Raw genomic sequence first — 14,467 nt, 5'->3', positions numbered from 1 at the left:
GTAGTTTCCATTATAGTGCCATTAATTTCGTTAATTTGCAGTTAATTTTCTATAGATCTGGCATTACAGAGGACAGTCCTGATAGGGCATACCAGAGGGTCTGAGGTAGTTTTAAATACTGAATGTTTTTTCATGTAGCACACAAATATCAACATTAAATTTCAGTGTACAAATAAGCTATCAAGTATTTGTGTGCTACATGTAAAAACAGTCAGTATTTATCTTATGTGCAAAACAGAAAACTAATTTTCACCCCTTGCATTGTAACATGGTCTTGTCCAGGTGACTTAAATAAGAAAACTTCTTAATTTAAGTTACTTAATGATCCAGGCCCCTAGTGGGTTACTGCGCATAGTTCGATTTTGTTAGTTTTTTGCTGTGTCCAATTTTTTCTCTCTCTTTGCAATAAGGATATATTTTGAACCATGCAGAATAAACAGACCAGAATGAGTTTCCAATGCTGTTGCTGACTGTGGGCAATAAAAGGAGTCTAAAACAGGATTGTTTTGGTGTGACAATCCTTTGAAATGGACATTCCTCATAATGGTAAAGACAACTTGTGGGGATTAGCAGTTATGATTTTTTAAATATACAGTATTCTTTTCTCAGACATACAGAAATTTGAAATACTGTATTTTAGTTTATTACTTCAAGAAACGATAGTTATTTGCTGGACTAAGTGCAGAGCTGACTGGTGTCTTCTAGGAGATATTGGATGGAATAGATTGTATTACACAGTACCTTGCTTTGTGGTCATCATCATCATCATCAGCTATTTATATAGCGCCACTAATTCCACAGCTCTTTACAAAGAACTCACTCACATCAGTCCCTGCTCCATTGGAGCTTACCGTTTAAATTCCTCAACATACATACACACACACACAGACAGACCACATGAGACTGAGGTCAATTTAATATCAGCCAATTAACCTACTAGTATGTTTTTGAAGTGTGGGAGGAAACCCACGCAAACACGGGTAGAACAAACAAACTCCACACAGATAAGGCCATGGTCGCAAATTGAACTCATCACCCCAATGCTGTGAGGCAGAAGTGCTAACTACTAAGCCACCATGCTGCCCTGATGCAGAGGACATACAGGTCTATAGGAATCTTCAGTAGGAAGACCATCCTTTAATTTTGGAACGATGATGAAGTAGAGCAGATAAAGTTGAAGGTAAGTGCTTGCATGTTTGAGGTGATATTTTAGTGGATTGTATTCAATTTAATCTGTTTTCTAGAAAGGTTCAGGAGCATGTAGAAGGTGAGGCAGCCATCTTGGGCACACTGAGTAGAGACCTCAATCGTTACAATAAAATAAATTGTTAAAAATAAACTTTGGGTCAAATTAATCTTTAATTTCTAGAATTGCAGCAAAAGAGCAAATGAACCAATGTGTTTTGCATGCTTACATGTGTTTGTTATATTAATATTACAAAGTACCTTTTTGAAGGCTATAGTCAGAATAATGTGAATGTAAAAAAATGCAGGTGATCATTCTGTATATAATGAACCGTCAAAGAATTACTGTCTTCACAGATTTACTCCGTAATTTGTCTGAGCTCAGGGGTATTACCTATAAAACAATCAGTAGCATAGGAACTTGTTTTGGAGATAAAGCACTGCTCAAATTCTTAAATATTGTTTTGTTTGTTCCTTGCATGCTTATTTAATAATGCAACAGAAAAGCTAAGTGCAAACATGTTCATCTTTTCTCTTAGCAGCTAGTACAATTCAGTGACAACAGGCTTAGGCTAAAGCTAAATATCTGCTGCGCTGCCCATCATCATCAGCATCATCATCAGTTATCTATATAGCGCCACTAATTTCGCAGCGCTGTACAGAGAACTCACTCACATCAGTCCCTGCCCCATTGGAGCTTACAGTCTAAATTCCCTAATATGCACACACAGAGACTAGGGTCAATTTTGATAGCAGCCAATTGACCTACTAGTATGTTTTTGGAGTGTGGGAGGAAACTGGAGCACCCAGAGGAAACCCACGCAAACACAGGAAGAACATACAAACTCCACACAGATAAGGCCATGGTCGGGATTCAAACTCATGCTGTGAGGCAGAAGTGCTAACCACTAGGCCACTGTGCTGCCCACAATGATAATCACATTTTGCCTTGAGAAATCTTTTGCAACTGTATTGTGACTTGTTGTGAAAATGTGAATCACCATGGGCCTGATTAGCAGTATAAGGATCTCATAGCATAGATGAGAGGAGCTTTTGTGACTAACCCTTGTATAGGACATGCATCTTCTTTAAAGAGAGCAAGGTCTCAGACAACCATATATTTGGAAGACATATATTTGTAATCAGAATCTGATTCCCCAGTTGATTTTGAGGATTCCCTCCAGTGGTGAATCCATAGAGATGTTAAATCTGGACAATGTGGAAATTTTGCTTAAGCATATTTACAAATCTATGGATATGGATCAGGAGCAGACTTCCATACAGTTCCATAAATCCCTTTTTGAAAACCATAATAAAATATTTATGGTTTTCCCTTTACATCAGGTGGTGAAAGAGCTGATTTCTAAAGAGTGGGCACAAGTGTCATCATCATCATCATCATCTATTTATTTATATAGCGCCACTACTTCTGCAACGCTGTACAGAGAACTCACTCACATCAGTCACTGCCCCAATGGAGCTTACAGTCTAAATTCCCTAACATACACACACAGACACACTTAGGTCAGTTTGATAGCAGCCAATCATGTCACTCTAATTTAAATAGGTTAGACTGTATGTATGCATTCAGTGATGAGGGGGCTCAGAATTGGGGCATGGTCCCAAACGTGGATGCACCTCTAGCTAGTATGGTATCCAGAACTGTTATTCCAATTGAAGATGGGGTCTCCTCAGTTATCCCAAGGATAGGAAGATGGAGAGTTATATTAAGAAACTCCATATTTAAACTGAAACCACTTTGAAATCTATTGTAGTTATGGCTTCAGAGATAAGAGCACTTAGATTATGGGGAGAGACCCTTTATAGAGACGTCCAAAAGAAAGCTAGCAGAGAATGCACATTGACAAGAATTGAAATTATAGGTATAGAGTTTTTGTGGGAAGCATCTTTGGATAGCAATGCTTTTTCAGCAAGGAGTATGTCCTCAGTAGCGGTGGCTAGAAGAGCCTTTTGATTGTGCTATTGGACAATCAGTGAAAAATAGTCTAGATAATCTCCCATTTGAAGCATCCCTGCCTTTTGCCCTCTTGGGGTAAATCTAACAGCTTGCTACAAGATATGGGGCCTAGCTATTCTACCATGGCTCATCAGCACTTTAAAAACATGAGAATTTATAAGTCAGGAGACAATATGCCAAATAAAATATGCCTACTGTATCCAAACAGTCCTTTTAGGATTTTTGGCCCAAAGAAGGATGGTCGAATAAAAAGACCCCACAAAAATGACTATTGTAAGGATCAGCTCCTATTAACATCAGAAGGGGGCAGAGTTGCATGCACAGTATGCATACCCGGGCCCACTGCATCACAGATTAGGGGTGTTGGACACTAAGATTTTCATTATTATCCCAAAGGAAACTTCTTTGTTCAGTCCAGGTCTCCTTCAACCAGGGTAGAATTGGTAGCCTTGCAAAATTTTCAAACATTAATAAAGGTTCATCTAATTTCTCTTGTTCCTGCGGGTCAAGAAGGAAAATGTTTCCTTACAAATCAACAATAATAGTAATATCATGAAGTGTTTTTGGAATAGGTAAACATCTATGTTAGTGTTGATATTGTGAATAAAATATGTGATATGGACTGATGTCTCTTTTAAATAGGAAACATATAAGGTATCTGTTGACTAGATGAAATCAGGTCACCCTAGATTATTGGCCCACATTAGAATCTAATATACAAAAAGATATATACCGTATATACTCGAGTATAAGTCGACCCGAATATAAGCCGAGGCACCTAATTTTACCACATAAAACTGGGAAAACTTATTGACTCGAGTATAAGCCTAGGTTTAAAACAGCGCTAATTTACAGATACAGCGCTGAGAGTTAATCACCCAAGTGTGTTGTAATTGAACAATTCCAACAGAGATAATCACATGAATGATCTCTTGAAAATGACATAAAATTTATTCAAACATATAGAACATAACAATAAACCACAATACTGAATGCATCAAGGACTTGAATGAAATGGGGTCTGTCATAGGTGATTGACACGACATGAACCATATATGGAGAGATGATGGAAAGATAGCACTGCCTAATAACAATGATGACATGAGTGAAATTGAGACTGACTTCAATTTGATCCAACGATGTAAAGGATCTATATATTATGCCCAATGATAGGTCTGTATAGCTGGGCAGTATATGGTGGATCAATAAAATAACAGTGTGACAGTCAAACTGGAGGAAAAAGACATCAAACTAAAAATGCAAGAAATGCAGGGCACACTTACAAATCTTCATAGGGATTGTGGTCCCGCATAAGTGCCTCCATACTTGCGCTGACAACGTGGCGGCAATGGAATCCGATGTCCGGAAGATGAAACAGGTGCGCACCTGAGAAAAAGTCTGTAGAAACTCACTACCGCAGAAAGGGTTCCTAGCAAGTCCATGGATGATATAACACATCAGCGATCTTAGCGGACTGGATCTCCGTTCATCAGGTGAGTGTGGAAGTTGGTCACAGGAGTATGCAGCAATATGCTGGTGACTTGGAACACAGCAACGAGATTCGTCCACCCCTTGTGGACTTTCTCAATCAGGAAATAGATTGAGAGATGCTAGGCTTACCCCGCAGTGGAACGCATGTGCGTTCCAACAACAGGAAGTTCGGCATTTGGAACGCAAGTTTGCGTTCCAAATGCCGAACTTCCTGTTATTGGAACGAATATGCGTTCCAATGCAGAAGTTAACAGCCGAGGGACCGGACACCAGGTAAGTTCACCCGTGTATAAGCCGAGTGGCCTTTTTCAGCATACAAAAATGTGCTGAAAAACTCGGCTTATACACGAGTATATACGGTAGATTGACAAAATGTGAGGTGATTGTGATCCACATTAATATGTGGATAAAGGGATTTGTAAGCAAAAATGGTCAGGCTGCATCTCTTCATTGGAGCGTTTTCTACCTTTCCCTGCCCTAATATTTCTCTTTTTTCTCCTATCTTTTCTTTGTTAATCGAAGAAAAACACATTTGATTGTGAAGGGGAAGAACATCTGCTGCCCTTAGGCTCCAGACAACTTTGCTGATTTTAGCCTTCAGCAGAGTATTTAGAACATAGATTTTCAAATTATTTCAGTGCGAAAGATCTGATGAAAAGTAACAACAAACTAAATTAAAGTGAAAATATTAACTCTATATGGACAAGAAATAGCGCTGCAACAAATGAGCTGCAAATACAGATGAATGTAATCACAATCTGTTATTGTTCAATAGCCGATGTACTTCAACATCAACATTTCATCATCGTCAACATTGATTTATATAGCGCCAGCAGATTCCGTAGCTCTTTACAATTGGGAACAAACACAGTAATTAAACAATTACAGGCAGACAGAGGGGTAAGAGCAGTGGTGGGATTCAAATAAATTAACAACCGGTTCTCTGCCCTAATGACCGTTTTAAGTATACAAAAAGATATACTAAAGGTAGTTTAATATTTCATGCATTTAATACTCAAATAAGAATAATAAAAGAGGCACACAAAACTAGGGAGGAGGAGTACCGGTGCTGCGCACAGGTGAGTATTTTTTTTTTTTTAAAGTACCCTGCTCCCCCCACCAACGAAGTGGACTCTGGAGCAACCAGTTCGCCGAACTCGCCTTACAATTAGGTATCGGTTCTGGCGAACTGTGGCGAACCGGCTGAATACCACCGTTGGGTGAGAGGGCCCTGCTCATAAACTCACAATCTATAGGACAATGTGAGTTTGATACATGAGGTCACGTTCCACACATACACAGAGGTAAAGAGTGCCTCATGGGCTGTATGATCCAGTCACACAGCAATGCTGCTCAGGAGGTCAGAGGGTTGTAGTCTTGTATGAACTGTGTAATGGGTGGTAATAGGGTAACCTAGGGATTGTAAGATGGTCTGTAGATGGCTGAAACTAATAAAAAGAACAACCCCGAGTTGGATTAACAAACACTTTTAATTTCCTATGTAATACATCAATAAATAAAATCACTTATACCAAAATAAAATAAAGTGAATAAACTCATAAAATCTTCTAACAGCTCTCAATATAACATTTATAGGAAGTTAGAGACATCTGAAGGCCATGGGACATAAATCATATTAAATGATGGCACTGATTATCTTCATAGTGGAAAAAAATATAAGGAATAATTACAGTCCCCACAATATATGAAGGAATGTCAAGCAAAAAAACACTGTCTAACTCTAATGGATGAAGTGAATCTTAGGAACTGATCAGCTCCAAATCAATCCTGCTGGATCCAACTTCATGTAAAGACAGAGTAAATCACCACTTAGCGGACAAACGCAAAATCCTCTGGACTGATCATCTGAATTGATCCTCTTGTGCTATTATTTAGTTTATCAATAGTCTGAAACAGCGAAGGTGTATGTATGTGGCTAATTTACTATTCTGTAGTTTCTATTAGTAAAACATGTTTCTCTGTGATCTGCAGTGTGTTAAGTCCCAAGTGCAGGCTTTAAAGATTGTTGTCTCCAATCCTCCTCTTGTATGGCTGTATATTAATTCAACGCATTTCGCCTCGTAGCATGAGCCTTTTTTAAAAATGGATTATTAAGTGTTCTGGGTCTGTATATATAACACTTCTCATTTTCATAATGCACATGATACATTGGATATATAAAAGTTGGATAGGAATTAAGAGGTTAACCACAATACTAAGCAACTGTATCATGAAAGATATTGAACAGTGGAAGTTACATTCAGAATTCTATCATTATATCATGTATGTTGTTTCAACATATAAAGTATCCAGGTTGCAGAGCAGAGTAGAGCAAGTTTGAATTTGCTAAGAATATATGAGAAAATTAGTATTTGATAAGGTATACATACACATTAGTTTGGTGGTTACAATTTGCGCTATGTCTACTCACAACTTTTTTTACTCTATGGGGCATATTCAATTCCGATCCCGATCCGCGGGATTGCGCCGGAACGGCCGCGAACCTAATCCGCGGTACCGCAATAATGTGGATTTTCGTTCGCAGCCCATAGGGCTGCGTACGAAAAGCCGCGTTATTGCGGTACCGTATTACCGGCAGTACTGCACATTTTCCGCGGTAACGTGTGTTACCGCGGATCGGATCGGAATTGAATATGCCCCTATATGTCTAGGCATGAGTTTAGTCTCATGCCTAAACTCCCACCGGTCGGCTACCTCTCTTTCTCATCCCTTCTTCCCTTCTCCCCCTTCCTCCCGTCTCTCCGTCTCATCCATGTGTCTGTCTGTCTTCCCCTCCCTTTAGATTGTTCGCTCCTTTGAGCAGGGCTCTCCTACCTTCTGTTTCCATCACTTTTAACTGCGCTCTCCAGCTACTCAGCTCACCTCCTCTCAGTCCCTCTGCCCTCTGTCTCCTCTCGCTTCTCTCCGCTCCCCTCAGTGACTCTCAACCTGTCATCCGTGCCCACCCTCTTGGGCCATAGTTACCTGCCTGTACTCACTTTTCCCCTCCCTCCCTCTCTTTCATGCTGTGCCTGAGCCCCCAGAGTTATAGTGCTTACTGTTACTTGTACTGTGCTGTTTCACCTTGTACTGTGCCATTGTTTGTCCTTGTACGGCGCTACGGATACTTTGTGGCGCCCTATAAATAAAAATTAATAATAATAATAATAATAATAATAACCTGGTTGGATCAGTTAGAGCCTAAAGACATATGGGTAACTTACTATGGGATAGTGAATTGATATGTTGTTCATAATAACAGTGGATAGAACGAGAGGAATAGAGCAAAGAAGAAAAGAAAAACAAATCACACAGACAGACAGATGGACTGCCAACATGATAACTATTCATATTCTAATGGGAGTGGGTTGGATTGGTTTTAATGAAAAAATATTTTTAGATGGTTTTCTGGTCCTTTAAAAATAATACATTGAAAAACATCCTATTACCAACTAGAGAATATGACTTACTCCCCTTTCAAATTGACTACATACATTCAGAACTTTTTCTACCATAGTGACACAATATTGTGTGTTCTCAGACATGTAGAACAGAAGATCAGGTCAGTCTCTGGCTCCAGTACAATCAAATTAAGCAACTTGGCTTTCCACATATGTAGCCAATTTGCTCTCCGATTTGGTTGTTCAGAGAACCATTGTGATGACTTGATTGCACTTCAGTTTGGCACCTTCATTCCCTGATATTTCACTGAATGATTCCTTTAGAAAATAACTTACTTTTTTCAAAAGGTCTTTGTAATTCAGCTTCTACTATATTACATTTTCATTATTAATTTGCTTTCATTGTTGCGTGCTTAAACCAATAAATCACCCTGTATTTATGTATCAAATAACTTCATTGTAAGCATAAAGCTTCGACCTGGCTTTTTCCAAATATATAGAGTAATAATCTTTATGCCTGTGGATAGATATTTGTAAGCACATTTTTCCAACCTCTGTACATAAATCAAAGGAAGAAATATTACACTACAGGATCTAACTTGTCTTTGATAAATGATTTTCTCTATTTGTCAGCGGGATGTTTCTTTTGGGTTCTGGTAATTAAACGTTCAGTCACTTGTAAATAAAATCTCAGTCACTTTAGGATGAAACCTGTATAAATCTGATTAATGTGAAAACGCACTGGAGAATGATAGTGGACTGACAAACTACTTCCTAGTAGTAATAACAGAGGGTAAAGCAGTTAGGAAATTTAATAATAAAATACAGTAAAGGTGATGGGTAAACAAGTATTTATTTATCTTTGTTGTCATCTGATTTTGATGAATGTTGATTTAAATAACTTTGCCAACATTTTTTTTTATTTTTGACATGAATATATGTGCATCTGTTCTCATGTGTTCTATTATTCAGTTTGGATGGCAGGAGGAGAATGAGGAAGAGATTAGTTAAGTCTTCAAAGCTTGTTTGCAGAACATTTGCCTAATTCCTCATTTGTGCGCATACATTTTTGGGGAATTTAGTCCTAGTGTCACGAGTCACCCTACGAGTTGAGTTATCAGAACCAGTTGTTGACGATAGCTTCCCCTTTAGCAACCTCCTTTCCCATGGGACCAGATATGTTTGCTGGTATTTGGTTGTCCCCAGGACTTAATCTCAAGTAGTGATAACTCAAGTCAAGTAGGTGCGCAGCACAAAGGACTTGGCAGTGGGATGCTGAGTAGATTCTCTATGGTAAGATGGATGCAGGATGCAGCTGGACCACAATATACTGAGTTGCAATATGATGTAGTATCAGACTCCACCACTATAACAGTTTTGCAGTGTAGAGTAGGGGATGAAGCTGAAGAGCATCACAGTGCAAGGGAAGGTGCCGGAGCAAAATCGAGCTGTCAATCTGGATGGTTAAACAATGCTGACACAAGTACATCCGATGGAACAAATAGTGGGCACCACAATCCTGCGGCTGGGTGGTCTTCTCACAGACGAAAGGCAGAGTCAAACAACAGGCAAATATCAGTCCAGGCAGCGATATTCCTGGCCGGGGTCACAATCAAAAAGGGATATCCAGGCAGTGATCAGGGGTGGGCAGGTCACAGGCAAAGGTCAAAACCAAGTAAAAGAGAGGAGCAGCGTAATCACAGGAACAGAAGCACAGAGAAGTAAGCGTGCAAACGCTATAACCAGCAAAGGTTTAGTGAAACAGAGAGGTATTAACAGCAGTAGTGGCCAATCCCGGCAGGTGTCAGATTGAGCTGCAGGTGAGAGGAGTTCAAGTGATCACACCCAGAATGACAACAACTCTGCAGCGGACAGAGCGAAAACAGCAATTACCTGCTGTTCCTAACACCTAGCTGTATTCCTACCACATCGCAGTAGATAATCAATTTGCTCTATTATTCCAGTTTTATTCACAGAATATAAATTCTGCAAAATGTAAAATTGACAAATAGTCATTGAAGAAATTGTACTGTACCGCAACTTTACACTTCTGTGGAATAGTCTATTCTACCACCAAATTCCACTACAACTTCACTTGTTTCTACAAGAGAGTAACCATTGATGCTAATGATAAGAACTAGGGGCCTGATTCATTAAGGAGTAAAGCAAAAAAAAGAGTAACTTTGGACCTTGGCAAAACCATGTTGCATTGGAGGGGGAGCTAAATTTTAAATGTGGGCACAGACTTATAGTTGGGGTAGGGCATGTCCTAGATCAAGTTTAAATTTCAGTGTAAAAATAAAGCTATCAACTATTTGTGTGCTACATGAAAAAAGCAGCCAGTATTTATCTTATGTGCAAAATAATAAACTAATTTGCACCCCTTGCATTGTAACATGGTGTGTCCAGGAGAAAACTTACTCATTTTTTTTTGCCTTACTTTCCTTAATGAATACTTACTCTCAAATAAGACAGATAATGAGGATTTATTTTAAAAAATGCAAAGAGGCAACAGTAAAGCTGTACCAGCCTGCTCCGACATAATGTGCCTACTTTTGTACAGATGGTTGTAGATAGCAGTTGCTGCAGCTCCATATGAAGCAGTTTAACTTTTGATACATTTCTTGCACACTTTATAGAATAGCTGCCACACAATTATAGGATAAAACTTGTGTCTGTTGCAACTATTAAAGGGTCTAATATCACCTATTTTCTCATCACAGGGTTACACTCTATCACATATGGTGGACTTGTGCACGTATCATTCGTATCAATTCAGTGGCAGAACAAGTAATCCCTAAAGACCCATGGGCCTTCTTGCTCTCCCACCCACCTAAGGATGTAAGTAAACAAACTCAACATTGGGCTCTCACCTTCCAATGGCTGTGAAAACCTGGAAACAATTGTAACCTCCCTCTAATTCAGGATTTAACATTTCTGTGCAGCAAATCAGGTGCTTGGAAAATATGACATACTATCTGCATGATAAAGAACATAAATTTGACTTTATTTGGGCCCATTGGTATTACACAGAAAGACAGAGCAGTACAGATCCTTAAATGGCATTAACCCCCCCTGATAACAATTTATAGTTAATATAACCAATTACAAGCATATTTGTGAGCGCTTGTGAGTCTACTGTCAGGACTGATTGCAAAGAAAGCTATTAAGCTCTAATGTTTATTATTGCAAACTTGTTGTTGTTTATATGTTATATAAACTATATTGACCATTAATTTAAAGAAGGTATAAGGTAAACTGGTTGTATACCTGTAATTTACCATACCCCTTCCCTCCAGAATCTTTACCCCCCCCTCATCTTTTCCTTCCCCTACATCCTCTTCCCTCAACATGTCATTGTTTTTTATTTATTTTTTAAAAAATACAACATTTATTTTGTAAACTGTTTATTGTTAACCTTTTCATATGTTTCTTAACTAAGTTTTTTAAGTTTTTCAAAAATGCGAAAGCACCTATTGTTTCTAATGTGAATATTTTCACAACGTCCAAGAAGCCATACACTCAAATTAAAAAATGTACTTGTGACATTTTCCGTTTTAATATCCAATTCTAAAATGATTATTCATACAGCTGTACAATGTCAGCTTACCCTACAAATATTAAAATGACTGAGCTCCCAGTAGACCTTTACTAATTAACATCAGTCTTCAAAATAATTGCATTTGTTAGTACTAAATGTACTACAGTAGGTTTTGATTCTAGCAGTCAACAATTCGTTCACAAGTTGTAATTGCTTCATTTGATGTTAGCAGCAAGATGCCAAGATTTGTGGTTCTTACATTTCAAAACTAGGTAAAAAAAACTTTGCTATCACTTATTACTTTTATTTATATACTATTTAATTTGACAGAATTTAATTTCTGTGCAAAGCTACTTAATCAAAAGTTGAAAATTGTTGCAGGTTCAAATTCCTAATCCTTATTCATGTTTATCTTATATATGCTTTTGTTATGTGCGTATTGTCGCTAACCAATAACGATTGTCGAACCTCGAGTTGTGTTTCCAAAGCACAGAGATTTATTCGCAAATAATAGAATATATATATGCTCAGGCGAATTAATAGTAAATACAGCCGTTACTTATCGCAGGCGCTCTGGATCCAGTGCAGTCATTCAATCCTGAAGTCTGGGGACAAGATGTCTGCACTCTGGATCACAAGCTGCTGCTTATATACACAATCACATACAGTAATACAATGAAGATGGAATATCATGCATCTATTGGTCCAGGTCTCAGGAAGGTCCAAGGGGTCATCATCATTGGCCAGTTCAGACAAAGGAATCCAAAGGAGGGGATCATCTCTGCAGGGGGTATGCTCTGCTCTTCCCGCCAAGATTCCTTAGTCTTAAGTAGTTCATAATTCCCTATCATTCATAACTTGCGTATGCACTCTGCGATTCCCTCGCAGAGTGAACCAAACAGTAGGATATGTGACAAGGTTCATTATGATACCACTCATGATGTTATTCCTTCAACCCGTTCCGTGTATTTCACTAATATGCATGTAACTCTGATATAAAATATAAATACTACTATATTTCGACATAACTGACTATGTGTTGCAACTACCATTAATGTGTGCTATTTTATAAGTATGCGTGTTTGTGCGAATGTATGGTAAAAGACCGATTACTGTTGCTGCCACGTGTAGTGGATGCGTACGCCCTTTCACGCCGTAGCGTGCCCTTGTACGTCGTAGCGTACCGTACGCATCTTTTCAGACAAAGACAACCAAGTTTGCTAGACTTTAATTGAAATGACTTTATCCAATTTACTGACTTCGACACTTTGTATTTATTGGATGAAAATTGATTTACTATTTCCCATATACTATTACTATTTTTCTATTAGTAGTACAGGGTAGTCACTCTTCTCTCTGTGGTCTTCCTCCAGGTAAACAAGGTAGATGAGTGGAAACAAGGCTGCATCAACTTGATGCTAGAGACACCTCTTGATTTGTCAATGAGTTTGAGGCACAGAGTTCTGTGTTAGTTGAATAATTCATGCAGACTATGGTTTAGATATTAAACAATAGAGGTATGAGCTAGTTATTTCTTATGTTGCTTCCATTTTTATGCTATATACAGATGACCCACTTGACGTAATTACCCCCCTCTCCCAACTACATAAGAGCTGCAGGAAATGTAATGATAGACGTATACATTTTATATACTTGGGGTCCATGGCTGATGTTCAGAGACCTATCAGCTTTTTTTAATTTTTGGAGCCCACCATACTTGTTTCTGTTTATTTATTTTTTTAATAAATGTTTGTATTGGGTTTTGCAAAAATATAGAAAACAGGTGTCTAAAACAAACAGGGGGATGGGGTACAAAATATAAAAATGGAGAGTATAAGGGAATGAAAAGTAAATGAGAGCATATATAAACAGAACAATAGTGCACAACCAAATAAATATGCAGCTACACAATCGGCATCTTAACAAAATAGAAAGGTCAGATACATCTGATATCTAGAGGAAAAGGGGGGAAGAGTAGAGTAAAGAGAGAGAGGGAAGAAGCAGGGGGGAGTCACTGCTCAAAGAAGAAAAAAGGAGTGCAAGAGAAAAAGAAAATATCAAACCAATAAAGGATGAGAGGTCCTGTATTACTCAGTCCAAGGACTCCAAGCACAAGCAAATTGATTAGGGGTGTAGTGAAGAATGGTCGAGAGAAATTCTATATGATAAACTTGTCATACTCGGTTAATAATGGATGGGAATGAGGGCACTTTTCTATAGTATACTGCATTATTGCACTGTTATAATCCCTATACAGAACCTTTGGTGCGCAGGGGCGCACGCAGGATTTCCCCCCCCCCCCCTTGAAAAAAATATATAGAGAGAGCTGCTGCGCATGCGGCCGCGCATGCGCAGCAGCTCCATTTCGGATGCTTCTTTGACAGCGCCGCGGCTGCTGTACAGTACAGTGCTGCTATGTAGGGGCACTCTTTAGCCCCCGTTCTTCACAGAGGGGTTTCTGGAGAACCAGAAACTCCCCCTGCGTGCGCCCCTGGCGCAGGATGTTTTTTACCATAAGTAGCCAGAACCACACTGTGTACTGGTACTCAAATGCACCCTGAACTTGATCCCAGTAGTGTATAGTTGTAATCCGCTGTGAGTGAGATAAAGTAAGGTAAACCCGCAGCTATGGAGCCACACATAGACACAACAAGACAGACAGGACACAAAAGACAATAGTTAATTGGCAGGCCGTGTCTGGGGTCAGTAGAGTTACATGAGGTCAACAAACAGGCAAAGATCCAACAGCAAAGTCAAGTAAACATAGTTGAGGTCAAACACACTGAATCCATCAGCAGAAGATATACCAAACTATATAGAAGAAAGGTACAGGAACTAGCCCAGGTAAACCTAACCCCAGCAAGGCAATAA

The sequence above is a fragment of the Mixophyes fleayi genome, chromosome 6 (assembly GCF_038048845.1).
Source record: "Mixophyes fleayi isolate aMixFle1 chromosome 6, aMixFle1.hap1, whole genome shotgun sequence".
In the NCBI taxonomy this organism is placed as follows: domain Eukaryota; kingdom Metazoa; phylum Chordata; class Amphibia; order Anura; family Limnodynastidae; genus Mixophyes; species Mixophyes fleayi.
This window is presented reverse-complemented; position numbering follows the sequence as displayed.